This window comes from Catharus ustulatus, chromosome 5 (assembly GCF_009819885.2).
Source record: "Catharus ustulatus isolate bCatUst1 chromosome 5, bCatUst1.pri.v2, whole genome shotgun sequence".
NCBI classification, from domain to species: Eukaryota; Metazoa; Chordata; class Aves; order Passeriformes; family Turdidae; genus Catharus; species Catharus ustulatus.
Genome location: NC_046225.1, coordinates 23,366,154 through 23,385,198, shown reverse-complemented (window position 1 = coordinate 23,385,198; position 19,045 = coordinate 23,366,154). Strand labels below are relative to the sequence as shown.

Here is a 19,045-nt window from a genome sequence, read left to right as displayed (position 1 = left end):
CCAGGGAGTGGTCCCGGCCTGGCTTGCCTGCCACCGCCGGTCCCAGCCCCGCTTCCCTGCGGCTGCCGGCACGGAGCTGCCCCGGCCCGGCACAGCTCCCCCTCCCCCACCGCAGTGCTGCCCCAGCCCAGCACAGCTCCCCCCAGCACCGTCGGCCCCGGCCCCGCTCCCCCATGGCCGCTGGGGGCAGCCCTGGCCCTGCTTGGGGCAGGGCGGACTCGGCTTGGGGCTGCTGTGTGCTCACATTTCCGGTTGGCAAATTTCTGAACTTTTTTTATACATAAGCCACTCCGGAATACAAGCTGCACTTCCGGGTACGGACCAAAACTTTAGTCAAAATGGTGCGGCTTATAATCATGAAATTATTGTAAATCCCCAATATGGACATATGTCAGCAAGGAGTTAAAACTACTTCAGGGATTAAAAGACAAGCAGAAATTTTTACCAGTTAAATGAACTGCAAAAATCCTCATTTTTAATTGTGGTCTTGGCTATACTGACCCAGACAAACATCAGAGAGGTTGGAGCAGACCTGAGCGAACAGTTTGGCTCTGTGACACCAACCTCAGGACTGTTCAGCCAGAGAGCTGTACTTTGGTAAAGGCTATCAGTGTAGGAAGTTTGGGAATCCAGTTTGGTCTTCTTAGGCTCTGGAGTACAGAGAATATGAAGAATGTGTAAAATTGCCTATGCTGCTGGCCCCTTTCCCTTGTTCTCTGTGTTGATGACAAAATCACAGAATAATTCAGGCTGGGAGGGACTCAGGGATCATGCATCAGGCAACCCCTGCACAAAGCAGCACCGATTAAAGGAGGTTGTGTCTAGCCTTGTCCATATGGAGTCCTTATACAGCTGGAGATGGAGATGACAGGTTCTGTGGGCTCTTGCTCCAGTGTTTTGACTTCCCTTCCTGTGAAAAAAAAAGAAAAACCCTCAAATATCTAATTCAAATTTCCTGCGCTCCAATTTGTATCCATTGTTGTTTCTCCTATCCGTCTGCACCTCTCAGAAGAGTTCAGTTCAGAGTTTAATTTGTCCAACCTTCAGGCAGTGCTCCAGGTAAAAAAAAAAAAAAAAAGCGAAGTCCCATACCTTGACAGATCTGTTGTTTTTAGGGCTCCAAAAGAGTTAATGCAATAAAACCTCACAAGGAAACAAGCTCTGGTGCCTAGAAAGGAACAATTTTTGTGCACTGAAACAAACGTATCAACATCATAATTTAGACAAAATATTTTACCAAGGAAGTTGCCAAATAGTAGAAATTAAAAGCTTGGTTTTGTTTCTTTTACTAAATTAAAAGTTCCTCTGGGGTTGGGAAGGTGAATATCTATCACCAAGCTCTGCCCTCTTAAAAAAAATCAAAACATTGCTGAGCTATAGACTAATGTCTTAGCAAGATGCGCAATCTCCTTAATGGAAAAGTGAATCCTAACCACTGTGATGCTCCATCTGATGAGGATACTTAGCTGTGATGGTGTGGAATAAAGTGCTTTATTATACTACAGTGAACCACACCGCTAGTGCTGGGGATATTGGTTAATGCAAGTACAGAGAAATTACACAGTGACTGTTTTGACTTCCTGATTTCCTCTAATGGACGCACAGCCTCCAGGCCAAGCGCTTGAAGAGTTTTGTGTCATGCCATTTTCTCCAATTATTAGCTAGGTTTTTCCTCCAAAGTACCTGGTGGCAGTGGCTCAGTCTCAAAACCAGCATTTACAGCAGGGAATATAAGGGGCTTGCCTCCCCCATCCAGAATCCTTCATTTCAATCCCATTTTCCTTTAATGACACATTAGCCATTTTAACACATTAACTGATGTCACCTGCAAATGCAGGAAACAGCAAAGTCAACACCACCCGGTGTGGGATTGCCTCTGGATTTTGTTAGCTCAGCGTTCATCCTCCAGCCGAGGTTCCTTTTCCCTCGTTAAGATCCTCTTAGCTCCTTGTGCAGATGTTTTGTCGGTGAAGGCAGAGCGTGGTGCCGCTGAGAGCAGGTCAGCACGGGCAGGGCGAGGCTGCTCCTGCAGGAAAACTGCTTTCCCAGGGTCAGAGCCTGCTGTGGGAGAGACAAATTCCCGAGGGAAGCACAGAGCACAGCTCCGTGCATTCAATTACACGGCCCTTGAATGGCAGTTTATAAGAAAGCCTTGCTGTTTTTGTACTGCTGATGCTAGCTTGGGCTTTTGTGTTTGTTTTTCCAGTGGGACTGCCTGGAACAAAGGTATGTGAGGGAGCAGAAGGACTGTCAGAGGTAAAGTCTTGGGTTCCAGTTATATAGCTGCACATTTTACATATTGAATAAGGGGTGGGGGGGTAATCTAAATATTCAACATACTTTCATATATATACACACACGTACCTATAGAAAGGGACTGCTTTGCACCACAGCCTCTCCTCCTGCTATGCTGAAAACCCACTGAAGCCCCAGACAGAGTATGATGCTCTACTTCACTGCTTAAATCTCTCTTCCTGTCAATCCCCAGACTGTTTTCCCCACCACTACTGAACCTGGCTTGTTATGTGGAGCTGAGTTATTGCAATGGTCTGGCTTCAAATCTGTCTTGGTCTTGTCCAGGCAATGAGGAAATGCATGCAGAAAAAGTCTCCTAGGAAAACTGACCGTGGAAAATTCGGCTTAAGGAGCATTAAAAGAATTTACTGCTGTCACGTGGAAACCAACAGGAGAAATTACGTCTCCCACAGCAAGCCCCTTCTAGAGGCATTTCCATTCTGGAAGGGAGGGAGTGTCCACCCAAGCGAGGCCACCTAGGAAGCCAGGATCTCCCTGCAGCATGTGGCCATCCTTGCCCATCCACCAACATCTCCCTTTGCTGAGCCCACTCGAGCACTGTGGAAATCCAGTTGAGGCAATCCAGCCTTGGGAGGAAAATCAGCAGCGGTTCTTTGCTAGTAGCTGTCATCTCACAGATGGTGTGAGGGACATTTCCCTGAAAGACAGGGTGCTTCGCCTCAACCCTGTTTCCTGCAGCCACAAGCACTCTGCATCCAGGGCTTTCTCAGTGTCCCCTCTATCTTCTGGTAGTTTCCTGGTTGCTGCCTTTTGTCAGACAGAATGCAGGATTTGCACTCCTCATTGACTCAGAGAAGGTCTCGAGGGGCTATTTTGTCTTCTTTCACGCAGGCACTTCTGTTTCCTAGCTCCCAGCCCAAAACTCAAGTATAAACCAACACTAAGGACCACTGCCCTTGAGAACAGCCGGAGAGACCTGAGCTGGCCTGCTCTGTGTGGGCAAAGGGTCTGGGCAGGATGGTGGGCAGGCAGCCTCTGCCAGCTGCAGCTTCTCACAGCTGTGTCCATGGTCTTTGAGCTCAGGTGGGGAGAGGACAGATAGGTATTCCTGCAAGGGCTTCTCTTTTGGCAGGGTTTTCCTAAGAAGGTAATTCTGGTATGCATGGCTCCAGGACTGTGCACTGATCCTTGCAGAGCTGGCCTGAAGAGTGGTACACAGCACTGAACACTTCCTGTTCTCTCTGACTGGCATATAGACTTGACAAGTTTGGATACAGCCATCTTTTCCTGTTCCTCATCATTCCAAAGTCTTCAGAATTTTTATTTTTACTTTTTTCAGCCTTGAGCTCTTTTTCCAGCTTTACGTCATGCTTTCCATTTTGGAAATGTCAGATGATCTGTGCTAAACTGACAGTACATGCAGGAGCAGTGAGGAGACGAGGTCCATTTTAATGAGATTAACTCTACTGGGTAGTGAAACCTGTGCCTCATCAAGTCCCTAGATCTTGCTTCTCTTTGCAAAGCATCTTAATGGCACAAAAGGATTTTTACACAAGGAAAGGCAATTTCCAAAACAGATTTCTTTCAGTAACCATTCAAATGGAAAGTTACCACAGAGATTTGTGTGCTCCCCTTTAAGAGGCAAGCACAATCACAGATCAGTATTCTCTTGGCTCCTGAAAACAGCCTGAAATGTTTCTGAATAAACAGTGTGCCTGCTTGGTGTTCACCATTCACCTAGCAGATCCTGCCAGCACTCTCCATTTCTTCTCTGGTCATTTGTAGGAGTCTAAAAAAGCAAATGCAGAGAGGTGAGAAGGGAACAAGAAGAGATAGGGCTGTTGAGGGAGGGCTAAACAGTAGCTGGACTTCAATAAATAGAACACTGCTAATAAATATGGAAATAAATTCTCAATATTATCATGCATGTTCCCTGACTTATTTATCATGGCTTTTACCATCTCTTGAGAAGGCTGTTGGTACAATCCCTGCACACTGGCACTGAGATTTAATCCCATGAGCACTCCTCCAGTAGCAAAGGCAGAGTTTGGAAGCTCATGAGGCAGGATGTGTGGAGACAGCACAGCTCAAAGCAAAGGTTGAGCACCACAGTGCTTTCCAGCCCATTGTCATTTAATGGAAGGACTAAGGTGCCTTTCATCACCTATGTAGTATTATTATTCCCCACAGATGAAGAAGTCAAGTAAAAATAAAAATTTTGGTACTGTTACCATTTTGTATTTAGCACATAGGTGGGCAACTAAATGCAAAGGCAATTTGATATGTATTTCAGGGCTGTATTAATTTTCTGACTCCCTGTGGAAATTACTACTCGTTCTTAACTTCAAGAGAGACTTGATTAACATGGCACGTGAAGCCAATCTTCATGGCTGTTATTAGTCTTTAGGACAGACTGGGCTCATACTTCATGCTGGCTGCCAATACAATCTGGGTGAATTCTGGAGAAGTAATCACAGTTCAAACAGGGTCAGTTGTACAAGGCCAAGGCTACTGATGGCTATTTTCTGAGGCTTGCTGCGGTCAGGAATGCCTGTGACACCTATTTCAGTTCAGAATCCTGTAGAAATCAGAAAGACATCTTCACTTAGGTCCTTACTTAAGGAATTTCTTACTACAGGATAGAATGTTGAACTGCAAAATGATTATGTACAAACCTCCAGCAATCAAGCAATACACAAAATAATTTATGCATACTAGCTAAATGCAAAAAGACAGCTAGTCCAACTGGCAGACAAAAGCACTCTTTAAATGGTTTATTTTTGACCAAGACACCACTAACTTAATATGTTCTGTAGCATCTACAGAAAATAATTTTTACGGAATGTATTTTTCAAATCTTGCTTTCCAGGGAAATATTTTGGGTTTTTTTAAAATCTAGTATTCTTTCCTAAGCTATTTTTGGACCACAATTCTAAGATTTCTGGGCAACACTGTGAAAGAGTGAATAGATGAATAGGAGATGTAAAATATCCCAGCCTACATAAAAGTTATCCTGTCCAGTTTTCCTGTTCTCTATTGAAATGTGGATTTAGTGACAATTTGTTCAAGCCTGCTGGAAAGCTTATTTACCTATGTATTAAAAAAAAAAAATTCAAATGTTCTAATCTTAACTCATATTTCTGACTACAAATTACTCCTGGTTTTTTTTCAGCTAGGTCTGGAATATCTCTCCAAGGTAACTATGGTCTGTTCTTGAGTTTGCTTTTTATTTGTAAAAGTCTGATTTGTTTAAATAGCTGTAGGAAATTCCATGCAATTAGTGATAGAGGATACTCACTAAGTTTTAAAGGCCTGATCAGAACAACAGCAGGAAAACAGTCAACATAACTTGGACATTCCAAGTATTAATTTTGACTTCAGCAGTACTAGATACTACCAGAAAAAATTGTAAACCTTCCATTTAAGAAAGTGTGATCCTAGAAAACAGATGCAGATTTCTCCAGACCTCTATGAGTGTCCAATCTTCACACATCTGATTGATAGCTTTAGCAGTGGGACTGTGTGATTTATTCACTTTCAGATCTTTAAGTAAGACACCAAAACAACACTAAAATATCCTGTTGCTTCTCAGTGAGTGGACGGTATCCGTCATGGTGAGGGTGGATTGCAAAGGCACAGACAGCTGTAGATACAGGTACCTTTTCAGACTGAGGTGAATGGAGTAAGGCAAAAACAAAAGCTTTGATTTCCATCCATCTGGACAACAAACAAACAAAACAAACAGAGCAGGTGGGCACACACAATGGTACCAAGACAGGCCAGGGCAGTATCTGATCAGTGCCTCACCAAAGCAATTGCAGGGTAGCAGCAGCAGGATGGATGTGTTCCTTTAGCACTCCGAGCTGACTGACCTCACACTCCTCTCCAGACAGCTCACACAGAAATGTGAAACAAGGGCTTCTTCGGCACTATGGACCCCCTTGTTGCTCCTTTAGGGACCGTAACTGTTGCTAGCAACAGCTTGAGGGCAAAAACGCCCAGGACCTTTGAGTCCCATAGATCTTCTCTACGTCTGTGAAACAGCTGGAAAATGCTAGAGGCCATATGGAATACAGCCAGTGAGAGCTACTGCCCAGGCCCCTAAAAACAGCTGTGTAAATGAGTTAAATGCATCACAGCAAACACCTGCTTGTGCTTTCTGTGCCTCAGTGTGGGAACTGCATATACGTTTGTGCCACCTTGTACAATCAGGCACAGAGACTGCAATAAAACCAGCTATTTGTCACCCCTTCTGAGGCAGGTGCTTGCTTCACCAAAACAGCAGAGCAGCCTGGATAGGCTCCCCAGCCCCCACTTCCAGGGGGAAGCCTCTGCCACTGCCCCCACACCAACAGCCAACAAGATATGCAAAAAGCACCAGCAACACAGAGATTAGAAAGATGTGTCAAAAAAAGCTTCCCTGTCTATCTCCCGCACAGTGGACCCGGCAGATCTTTGATGGGTTTGAAGCCCTAAAAGGAGTTCTCTGTGTTCTGGTACTGCTTGAGCCTCCACAAAGCAGATGAAAAGGAGGAATAAAACATCTGAACAGCCCAATCTGGTCTGAACTGCATGCATTCATTACGGCAAAGATGGATTTCTTCTGGTTCCTCCTCCGTATCCTCCTTCTTAGTGGTGGCAGAGAGAAGCTTGACACTCCAATTACAGGATATTCATATTAAACAGAGAAGAGGGACAGCTAGTTGGCGGCAGACATTTAGGCTATGGCATCCAAGGCTCCTTGCAGCCAGCAGAAACCTGAAGGAACAGATTGAAATAACTCTAATGGCCCAGCTCCTCACAATGCTTTGTTACAGACTTATATTAGCTCCAAGCCACCAGTGTTACCCATGACTCAAATCAGGGTCCAAATGTATTCACTTCACCAAAGCTACTGTGAAATGCGACCAGTGTTCTGAAGGCTGGAAGGTGCCCTGCTGCGTGGGGCTGCTGTTGCAGTGTAGCATTGGGAAATGCTTTTTCTGTGCTTTTTTTTCCCTCCAGGTTTGCCATTTAGCTGTACCTCATCTCTGAGTTCCTCAGCACAGGGTCTCAGGCCAGGAGTGGATGCTCACTCTACTAATTTAGAAAACCATGTGGATGAAATCTATTCAAAGGTTTGTGCAAAAGCATTTGATATTTGTGCCTCAGAGACCACTTTTTCCTTTCAAACTTGAGAAAAGTTTTTGTCTTTTTTCCCCTCCAATGGAAATGGTAATGCAGGCTAAGAAAAATGTCATTAATAATACAAACTGGAGGCCTTTGGGAGGAAATTTTAGTTTTGAAAAGTGACTACTCTGCATGAATATGTCATGCCATCAGAAGTTTATCTGCATTGTCTTGACTCTTCACATACGTATATATTTCTCTTCTGCCAGACATGGTCATTATTCTTATTTAAATAGGGTATAATTATAGACGCCTATTTAAATTACAAGAAATAAATAGAAATTCATCTATCCAATAGGCATTTTCCTAGGAAAAAATGTTTCCCTTCAGATATTGGTTTTCTTTAGGGTTTTTTTCCTCTCTATTTTTAATTTAAAGCTACTTCTCTTATGTTTTATTCACTTGTTTTCATTAGATAAAGGAATGCCTTGGCATGAAAACCCATCCTGAATCCACTGCCTGCTTGACAGATAGATATAAAGACTTGAAACATGAGAGGAAAAGCAGATGGTTGCAAGAGGAAAAAAAAAAACCTTAAACAAAAGAAAGGAATTAAACCTAGCACAGACACATGTATTAATACTTTGTGAGTGCCATTGCATGTGCTGGTAAGACTGACAGACCTCAACAATCACCTTTCTAAAAAGGCAGAACCCTCCTTGTTATTTCCAAATTGATCCTGACCAGCTTGTTGCAAGTAGCTACTGCTTGAATTTCAAATATTGAGTGCCGGTATCTGCGATTGGTCCTGCAGTGTAAATCACATGCTAATGTTTCTCTGTCTTGACTGGATGAGAATAAATATAATAATCTGGAAGAGGCCTTGAAGAAGCCACTGTGGCTTTAAATCTCTTAGGGAGCAGCAGCAGTTTAGGGAGAAGCGACTGATAAAGCGGATTAGGGAGTTCTAGAAAATTTAAAGCCCGTTCCTTTCTGGCCCACACAGGCTCTGCCCAAGGCGTCATTCCTAGGAAAATTAGGCTGCTGTGAAATTTATTGCCAGGGTGCAGAATTTACATTTCAATTTCTCTGTCACAGCTTGGGCTGTGGGCAGATCCCTTCTGCCTGCCTCCCCTGCTACTGCACCCTGCACCCCTCATCCTGGCACAGGCCCTGGTCTCCCGCTTCCCCCACACTCTTTGCAGGGGCTGGAGACAACTGCAAAGCCCTTTTCTGAAAGTTTGAGTAGAGCAAGACTGGCCAGGAGGCATTGCAGAGGATGGCTGCTGTTGCTTTTCACCATATTGCTGCCCTTGCGGCCAAGCAAGGGCTTATTTTCTTGCCCCTACAGAAATCCCATGGAGTTGAATGTTTGCATTGTCAACAAACCAATCTCAAGAATTATCTGTGAAGAGGTAGTCACAAGCCAAGGCAGGTGATGACTGTCTCTAGATTTGTGGGAAAGGACCCATAATCCTCTTCCAAGTGTCTGTGGGGCTCTGCTGGGCTCCACAGTGGCTCAAGTGGTACCAGAATGTTTCCATCCTGTGGGTTGGGACAGGGGGCACATCAAGTCCTGAAGGCATTCTCTCAGAAACTGAAGAAGAAGAAAAAGAAAAATAGAACACTTGGAGGGAGAAGAACAGAAATAGTGAGAAATGGCAGAGTGCAAAATAATAAGTTTGCTGTGGATAAATCAATTCTGGAGAGTATTTGGTTGAACTTCTTAACAGGGCACTCACTGCCCCTTTGTGCTCTATGTTATTCTCCTTGTCAAAGAGGTCACTAGCAGGAAAGTTTGCAGAAATAATGATCATTATCTGGATATTCATAAACATCCAGTATGCTGCCAATCACAGGACAGAAACAGGCTGTATCACCTCTGGGTCTGAATGGAATTAGCCAAGAAATCTTGAAATTAGCAATGTGCTCCTTTGTGGCAAAGTCTAAGTCCTAACAGACTTAGCTAGTCATGACTAGCTGAAATTATGTCTAAATTAAAGAAGAAAAAAGCCCAACTTCCTCAGAGGTGTTTTGCAACTGTAAATGAGGCATAATTGTATTACCTGTATTGCAGAAATCCAGGAGGGCTCTTTACCCTGGATTAAGGGTCCCTCCTGACACTTGAATAGGAAGTACATATGGAAATGGAGCTGTCCAGGGTGTCACCACCTTGAGGTGAAGGATAGCCTCAGGTGCAAGAGTGGAGAATAAATGTTACTGTAAGAAAAGCTGCTGAATTTCCTTTTGAGAGACTGATAATCCCACAGGCTTCTGCAGAAGCAGCTTTTGATTATCATTGCTGATGATATTAGAAGACATCTCTGGAGTCTGTCCTTTAAAAAATGTTTCCCCAGTGCTACTTGAAAACATATGGGTTGGGAACTGAAGTGAAAAACTGATGTTTTACTTACTCTCTTGGCATGATGGAGGCTTAGAAAATGATGTGCCTGATACTGGGGATGCATTTTTAACAGTAAATGAAAACACACTGCATAAAATTTCAAAATACTAGACCAATAAATGTGGATGAGAAAAGAAGTTGGAACAAGAAAAAGGGACTGGTTAAAGAACCAAATGAGAAGAGATGGATCAGACCTAGAGTTGGGGTGAATTGGAGCAGCTCCACTAGCTTTAGTGGGTCTACTCTGAGCTGCACGAACTCACAGAAGATCTAGATGTACACTAGCAGTTTATATACAGGGTTGGAGTAACCAGGTCGTTTTCAAGTGCAGTAACATCCTGAGTGCTTTATCAAGTAAAAGGATGGGCAAGCAATTTGGAAGGTAACAAATCTGAGGGGAAAAGAGCAGAGGGATGGAGTCAGTGCCAGTGTATTTTCCTAACTCCAGTTACTGCACCAGCAATGCCTGGCTTCAAAGGAGGCACATCATCATGGGTTACTGAAAGAAATCAGGGAGGGGGGAAAAGGGAAAAAAGAGGAAAGAGGAATGCTTCATGTCCTAGCTTACCAGGCTTTTTCAGTCTAGTGTCTTGGGAAACTGGCCTATAGTTACATTATTTAAACCAGAACAGAACACCTGGAGAGTTCATGCTCTTGTTTCAGTGGCTATTTGGACAACTTAAATTTCTTTCCAAACAACATGCACTAATCTCCAGAAGATGTTTCATACCAGAACAAGCGTCACTGCACTTGAGTTAGATTATGTTACTTTTGCTGGTTTAGAAAGGTATTTAAAAAAATAAAATTAAAACCCGTTACTCTGCTACTGCTTCACAGGATACATTAGGCAAACTGCTGGCCTTAAACAAAGTAGAAAACTTCACCCCCTTAAGCTCCACAACCTGTGAAAAAATTAATACATTTTAATTGCTGCAGAAGAGCTTTTGAGAAAAAAAATACTTTGGTAAAGTGAGAATCTCTTGAATGGGCTTGTGGCTTTGAACTCCTCCCAGAAATTACTGATTAGAAATTACTGATTTTGTAAATTTACTGAAACTTAAATTTACTGAAACTGTAGTAAACTACAGTTTCTTTCCCCTCTACTTCTCTGTCTCTTTTGGTCATCACACATATACTCACAGGAAAAGTCAGATGACCAGCAGATATTTTGCCAGACAAGTGCTACAAAATTCCTGGTGAATTTCAGGAGGTTTTGGTGTGCTCTAAGGAAAAAAGTAAACTCTGCTGAGGTTGGCATCCTCCTGCACCAGTACAGGCAAGCTTTCAACCTGCTCCTTTTCTGTAAATAGGTCAGATATTTCGACTCCTGGAAAAGATTCTTTAAATGTCAGAACTTACATTTTTGCTATATGGTGGCTACAGTGTCTGTTGAAGCGGTGACGTTCTGCAGCACACTAAAGAAATGTTAGATCCTAAAGACAGCTTTCATCCTTAGCCACAATCAGTTAACATAATCTATTTTTCAGTTTTCCCAGGCCCTCTTTACACTCTCTAGCTAGGAGCTTAACCTCTTTTCCAAAAAACAACATAGCTAAAAACACTTAATATCACTCTCAGTTCTTATAGAAACCAGGATAGGTTTTGCATTTGTCTACACAAAGAAGTTTTATTTCAGTGACTTGAGGTGCTAGAGGTTTTCCGGATGTGACTCAAACTATGATTTCCCATTGAAATAAGCTTTTATCTTTTTTCCACGAGAAAGACTGTGTTATGAGAAAATTCAAATTATTTTATTCTAGAAGCTGTCTAATTAAATTGAACAATAAAAATTGTTATTCTTTATGACTGCCAAGCAGTTAAGTGACCTGGTGATAGAGAATTAAGTCAGTCTTCTTCCTTTGAAATGACAGCTGAAATAGGAGAGGCGCTGTTCTTTGTCTACTGTGTGCGTGCTGGAGAGGAGGCAGAGGGGGAAGGATGGAAACAGAATAATACACAATCAGAAAAATCCTATCCCTGTTGCAACTGCAGAATTGTTTCCCATTAACTTTCCTAAGGGCAGAATTTTCCTCATTGTGTCACATCTTCTAGCATAGCCTCATAACAAACAAACAAACAAACAAACAAGAAAAAGACCCAGCAAACCTCCTTGTATCTACAATTTATATTATTCCCCAAACTATTAATATAAAATGCTCATTGAGTATAATGTAGTGCCTTTCTCTTTTTTTTTCTTTGACATCACTTGGTGTAAATGACAGTACAGCAAAAGAGTCCATGCTAGCTTATTGAAGGTGTGTGCCAATGAACTTGTAATTGCAAAATGACACAGTGGGAAGTGGACTGGGGACACTGGGTTTAAAACCAAAAGCATCTAGAGTACCAGAGCTGTAGCAAATTTACCGGCATAATAGACCACAGCCTCTCCATCAAAGACATGAGATTCAGCCTCGGGGCCTGGTGACAATGTGGCCACATAGAAAGTTTTCCCTTCTACATCACCACAATTATCTTAATTATTTAAGAACCTAATTCAACTGGCACACAGTTGCTTTCATTCAGGGATAAAAGCATCCAAGGTGACACAATCCAAGAAGAAAAAGGGACATGAATAGGAAATTAGTGATTCTGTTTGGGACATTATATTGGCATTATGATTTTTTAGAAGAATTGTGCCCCATCTAATGCCTTTTCCAGGCCATCCAATCTTTGGGTGGTTGTTGATTATACAGCACTGTGTGATAGGACCATTGAGTATTGAGTGCTTGTCTATCCCATAAAAGTATATACAAAAAGTATATACAAAAATCAATTCTATACAAATTGTCTCAATAAACTGGCTTAAAGCTTGCAAGAGGTAACAAATGGATTTTAAAAAAAAACATCTATTTTGGTGTCACTTACCAGTTAGAGTAAGATACTTGTAACAAGATATCTCATTGCATGGATGAATGGTGGTTTCCTTCTCCCCAAACTTCCATAACCATGATCTTCCACTGGATGCCCTTTGGTAAGGAAAAAAAATCATTACCAACTGCCCCTCACTATATAGCAGCGTCCATCTGGAACAAAATTTCTGTTAGCCTGCATAAATTTGATCTAGCTATTAATTACTATAATTAACCTCTATGAGTGGAAAAATACAAAAACAAGCTAAAGAACAAGACCATTTCATGCCAAAGATGTTTCTACAGCAGCTGAATACTGTGCTTTCACCCCACAGCTGTAAAAGTTCCTGGATTTGTAGTTTTCCTTGTTGATGGTGGCATTCATAATTTCCAACAGTGACAGATTTCAGAGTGTCAAAAGAATTAAGGCTGTAGTGTCAGAAAATAGGAACATAAGTCACACAGCACAAATGCAGAGCTTTTTAAATGTGTTTAGATTTTAAATCCTTTTAAGGGATAGCATTGCAGGCTTCAAGTGCCCTAGCAAATCATTAATGATAATATGAAATCCCAGCAGAATTATAGCAGCTATTTCACCATGAACTTGGCCATCCAACCATGTAAAAAGAGTCCTTTCCACCTCTGAGTCATTACTCATTACAAAAAAAGCCCATCATCTTTCCACCAATCTAGCAGGGTAGCTGGTGAGACTAAAACTACAACAGTGACCCATATTGGCTGTATATCTTAACAAAAAGAAAGACTGGACAAATTCACACAAGAAAAATTCTTAAAGTACTATTAAATGCCTGAAGAAGTTGGTAAGATGCAAGTAGCAGCAATCTGGAAAAGTCCTTGGAGGGAGGATCTCTATGTGCTTGTCCTGTTCTCATGTGCATTTCATAGGCATCTGCTGTTGGCAGCTCTCAATTTCTGCTGGACTTGGGCTCAAGACAGCTACTTTGGAGGAAAATTGTAATTACTGGTCTATTATTAGATACTGTAGTTTTGCCAGAAGGCCAAAAGTTGCAACAAATTAGCTTTAGTACTGTCTGTTGTCTCCAAACATGGAAAAGGGCCACAAATTCAGTAGAGGAACAGACAATGTAGTTATATTAGAATACATTATTATTCAAAGTGTTGCCTATTGACGGTTTAATTTTTATTATATGGCAAAGGTTAACATCTTTAGGCAGTTCAAAGGACCCAAAGGGTAAAAAATTACCAAAATTCATCTATTCAGCATAGATATGAAACTACCAGAAAAGACAAACAGTATGGTGCTAGCACCCTCTGATCTAGATTATAGATTTGATTTGGCAAAGATTTGGTTGTCATTAATGGTGGACAGACACTGAGGGCTAAATAAAAGGTGCCAGCTTATTATTCTGTAGCTGAAATGTAGCTCTTGGTAACAAGATTCAGGAGTCTCAGATTCCTACTGGAAAATGAGCTGCAATTCATTTTGGGAAACTGCAAGAATATTTTATTTCAGGTTATCTTACTGTTTTACCTAGAAATAATCCACCCAGACTTCTTCTCTTCAATTAAAAAGAGGAAGAAAATTGAATGAAAATAGCAATTGATATGGGGGGAGAATGGAACATTCTTCCACAGCTTTTTCTTACAGCCACAGATCACTCTTATGCGCATCAGACTTGACAGTCTATGCCGGATCCTTCAGGACAATTTAATCTCAGAGAAGAGTGCACCTACCCACTTACTTAGTGATGCTTAAGTGAACAAACTATTTCACTAGTACTGCGGTACATTTGCTTTTGATTCGTCTCCAGTATTAATTAAAGCACTTTGCGTATGTTTTAGACCATCTTCATGTTCTAGATCTGAGATAATCTTGGTGTCTGTCATGTGATGGGAAAAGAGGAAAAGATACCACACCAGACAGAGAGTTCCAAAACTGTGAGTTTTCAGATAATGGCGCTCTGTCATTTTGGCCCTAAAGTTTTATTCTGACTAGGCTGATGTCATGTCATTATATTATCTTACATTATATCATCACTGTTTAGTATTTTATTCTTCATAAGGTTCAGTGGTATTCCATCACTGCCCTTCTCCAGCTTGGTTCTTCACTCTGCAGAAGAGTGTTTTAAGTCCACCACCATTTAAATATATTGAAGCTTCTTGTGGGATGAGAAGCGGCAGCTAGAAATGTCCAGCTGACTTTCTCTTTTGCCTCTCTCACTTCTCATCTAGTTCCTTTTCTGCATTGGTCTGACAGAGCCTGAGACAGTGGCACTTTGGGCCACACTGCAAGACCCATCTATTAGCACGTTGTTTACCAAAGAGGCTGATTTGAAGGGACATGAAGTTTTGTGAGGCTTCAGAAGTGTTGAATTGACTTTTCTGTAACTTTTGCTATATCTTAGTTTCCATTAGTTACAGCACTGATGGAAATATCCTCACAGTCTATGATAGGCAAATTCTATAAGTAGCATGTTAAAGAAATTGAAATGTTTTTAAAAATTAACAATTATTAGAAAGTTTTTAAAAACAGACAATATATGTAATAACAAAAAACTCTAGTGCAGTTTTATTTTTGGCAAAAGATACGTATTAAGAAGGGAAACTATGCAGTTTAATTTTCTCCTTGGTATTAGTTTTCATAGTATTTGTCAGTAATGGCAACATTATAAATTGTGGAATTAATTAATGATCTGGCATCTGATTTTGATTCATTAATGCTTAAGCCAGCTAAGTCTCAATTATCCTCTGGACTATTTATTCCTTAACAAGCTTTTAGCTAATGTGATTTTAAAATATGAAAATAGGTTTTAACTTGCCTTTAAGACGCAGCAATATTTTAACACTCATCTATAAAATAAAGGAACGTTCATATTTCTTATTCTATTATAGTTACATTCAAAATCAGACTAGGAGATTTTCAATGTATTCACTAAATATATATTATATTTACATGTACCTGGAACCTGACTTCAATTTATTCTTGATTAAAAAATGTACTGAATTGGAAACTGTGTAATAAAGGATGCCTAAATCATACTGACCCAGAATATCTTACTCAGTCAGACAGTTAGCAAATAAGTGCACAAGCAAGCAGATGATACAAGAATTCAAAATTAATTCTATTCTCAGAGGATGCATAGACTAGGAGATAGCATCTGATTCTATCTGCAGAGGTGTAAATCCAGAGTAACATTTTGGCTAAAGTCTCCTTACCTTACCTTGATTGCTTATCCTGGAAATGATCAGAATTGGACTCTCCTGTGCCGAAGGCTAGGTTAAAGCAGCTGAAATCTCCAGTTCTACTTCATGACATTTTTGTGATGCAACTAAAATTATCTACCAATTTCCAAGTATTTATTATTTACAACTAATCCATTTACCAAATGTAAGGACTCCTGATATTTTCTCCAAATGACTGATACTTTTAAAAGTTCAATCACCACATCATTTAGGAAAATCTGCCCAATGCAGTTGTGACTTGTGTTGCAATTGTTTATGACAAGGTGCATTCAGAAACTGCATACCTTTGATTTGGGATTGTCAGGCACCAGTTCAGAGCTGAGTTGAACTGATCTTGAGAAGATGCATCTATTGCTGGGCTCTGCCGTGATGCTCCTGCCTGTCAAAACTGCACTTCGTCCTTGCTCACATCAAAGCTGAAAAGCATAATTACAAAGATGGGTAAATAGATGAATTATGGATGTTTTAACCAAATAATCACACTTAATTACTTTAGTTACAAGGAGTTGTTTTGAAAGTACCTTCTGAAAAATTTAAGGCATTGTGCAAATGGTAGAAAATACCATATTCTAAGCTATCACTGTTGCAGTACATGAAAAAAAATCTCCTGAAACTGTGTTTCCTTCTCCTAAGAAATCATTCGGTGGCTTCCCAATACCTACATGTCAATGCAATACCATTGGTGACAATGTGGTTTTTCTTAGTTCATACTGCTGCGACAGCTACAGCCTTCTAAAAAAAAAAAAAAAACCTGAGATAAACATCCAAGAGTATCTTCCTCCCCATTTTCAGATTGGTAAATTTGGCTCCTTTCAGTTCAAGATGGGAAGTCAGTCCCAACTTTTTAATGCATGAGCTGTATCAGCCAGCTGCCACATGGCTATCCCAGAATTATTGACTAGGGGTACTACTGTCTATGGGTTTAAAAATCAAAACCCATTCGCTGAGTCAGATTCTCTGGCTCATGGAATCCATGCTGCAATGCTTCAGGGACACAAGGCAGCTTATGAAAAAATAAATCCAGCTTACGTGACCTGCGCAGAACTCCTGGGTGGTCACAAAACCAGCTACCACAGTCATACCAGAGGCAAGAAACAAAGGAATCAATCTCCAGTCACTGCCGCACGAGGAAAAGTCCAAGGTACCTGCATTGTTACTACAAGAGTTCATTTGGGCTAAGAGGTAAACAGACAGCTAAGCTTGATCTCTAAAGCTGGGGCTGGATGGCTGGAAGCACCAGCTTTCTCAATTGCTTAGAGTAAAGGATTGAGTTGATAAATCAGAGCAGCCCTGATCGCTTTTAATCAACTGAATGAGGAGGAAGGAGGGGAGGTGGAGGCTTGGGAAGAAAAATATGTAAAGCTTAAAAAGTTCCAGCTGCCGCTCTCTAATGGAGTCTCGTTCCTCACGAACGGTGGAATGGTTAGGCCACCTGGTGGCAAATAACAATCTAACAACCTTTGCAATTTCCAAGCTACAGTAAATGTCCAAAGGATCAGAGAGGTCTGGGAACTGTCAAAGGCTGGAAGCTTTTCATACCCAGGTGGCTGCTATGCAGCTACTTCTGGGAGACAGCAGCCAGCAAAGGCTGCCATCAGCCACTCCACAGGTGCAACACAGAACAGCTGACCTGGTGTCTGGCTAATTTCTGCCAGACAGCTGCCTTCATCACCAAATCTGCCACCACAGCCAGCCTCTGCCTCACCTCAGAATGGAGGCAAAGGAGAAAGAAGCCTAGGAGAAAGGAGCTGAATTTAGCTTTTAGCTTGTGAAGAAGTAGTCAACAGCTTAGTGTTCCAGAGCACAGTGGTGAAAAGTGGTGTCCTTCAAGGGTCCATACTGGGAACAGCACTGTTCAATACCTTCATCAGCAACATTGACAGGAGTTCAAGTGCACCCTCAGCAAATATGCAGAAGACACCACACTGGATGCACCTGAAGGACAAGATGCCATCCACATGGATCTCAACAAGTTTGAGAAGTGGACATGTGGGAATCTCACGTGATTTAGCAAGACCAAGTGCAAGGTGCTGCACTTGGATCAGGGCAACTCCTGGTATCAACACATGCTGATGTATGAACAGATCAAGAGCAGCCCTGCTGAACAGGACTTGGTGCTGTTGGATGAAAATCCGAACATAACCCAGCCATGAGCACTCACAGCCCAGAGAGCCAAACCTGTCCTGGGCTGCATCCAAAGCAGCATGACCAGCAGGGTGAGGGAGGGGATTCTGTCCCTCTGCTCTGCTGTGGTGAGACCCGACCTGGAGTGCTGTGTCCAGCTCTGGAGTAAAGACATGGACCTGTTGGAGTGAGCTCAGCAGAGCGACACAAAAATTATCAGAGTGCTTGAGCACCTCTCATATGAGGAAAGGCTGAGTTGGAGTTTTTCAGCCTGGAGAAGAGAAGACTCTGTAGAGATCTTGTTGTGGCCCTTGAGTACTTAAAGTAGCTCTATAAAAGGCTGGGGATAAACTTCTTACCAAGGTCTGTTGTGATAGGATAAGGGGTAACAGTTTTAAACTAAAAGACAGTAGATTTATACTACCTATAAGGAAGAAGTGTTTTACAATGAAGGTGGTAAAACACTGGAACAGGTTACCCAGAGAGGTGGTGGATGCTCCTTTCCTGGAAACACTTGAGCTCAGGTTGGACTAGGCTCTGAGCAACCTGATCTAGAAGAACACGTCCCTGCTCATTGCAAGAGAGTTGGACTAAATGACCTTTAAAAATTACCTTCCAACACAACGGAATGATTCAATGATTCTAAGCAGGAGCTTGACATGATGTTTGTTAAGAGTCTGAATGAGAAGATCTGTCCCTCTGTGTAGCATCAAGTCTACGCAGGTAAATCAAGTGAGGCTCATGTGAAAGGCTGCAATTATAAATTTCAGAGGGCTGTGCAGTCCCTCAGGAGGACCTCGACAACTTGGAGAGATGGACAGACAAGAAGCATCTGAAATTCAACAAATGTAAAAGCAGGGTCCTGCACTTGGAAAAGAATAACCCCATGCCCCAGAACGGGCTGGGGGTTGTTCTGCTGGAAGTAGCACTGCAGAGAAAGACCTGGGTGTCCTGGTGGAGAACAAGCTGTCCATGAGCCAGCAGTGCCCTTGTTGCCAAGAAAGCCATTGGTATCCTGGGGTGCAGCAGGAAGAGCATTGCCAGCAGGTCAAGGGAGGTGATTCTGCCCCTCTGCTCA

The 19,045-nt window shown here is 41.9% G+C and overlaps 1 long non-coding RNA gene across 1 annotated transcript; it reads right to left on the bottom strand.

The window, feature by feature from the left end:
• Window positions 1-402: 402 nt before the first annotated feature.
• On the bottom strand, window positions 403-17,164 carry LOC122149401. The gene is made up of 4 exons (XR_006162991.1): window positions 16,873-17,164; window positions 16,128-16,259; window positions 12,635-12,735; window positions 403-910 (listed from the first exon to the last, which is right to left on the bottom strand). It is a non-coding gene; the product is annotated as an uncharacterized LOC122149401 (long non-coding RNA).
• Between the last annotated feature and the right edge of the window lie 1,881 nt (window positions 17,165-19,045).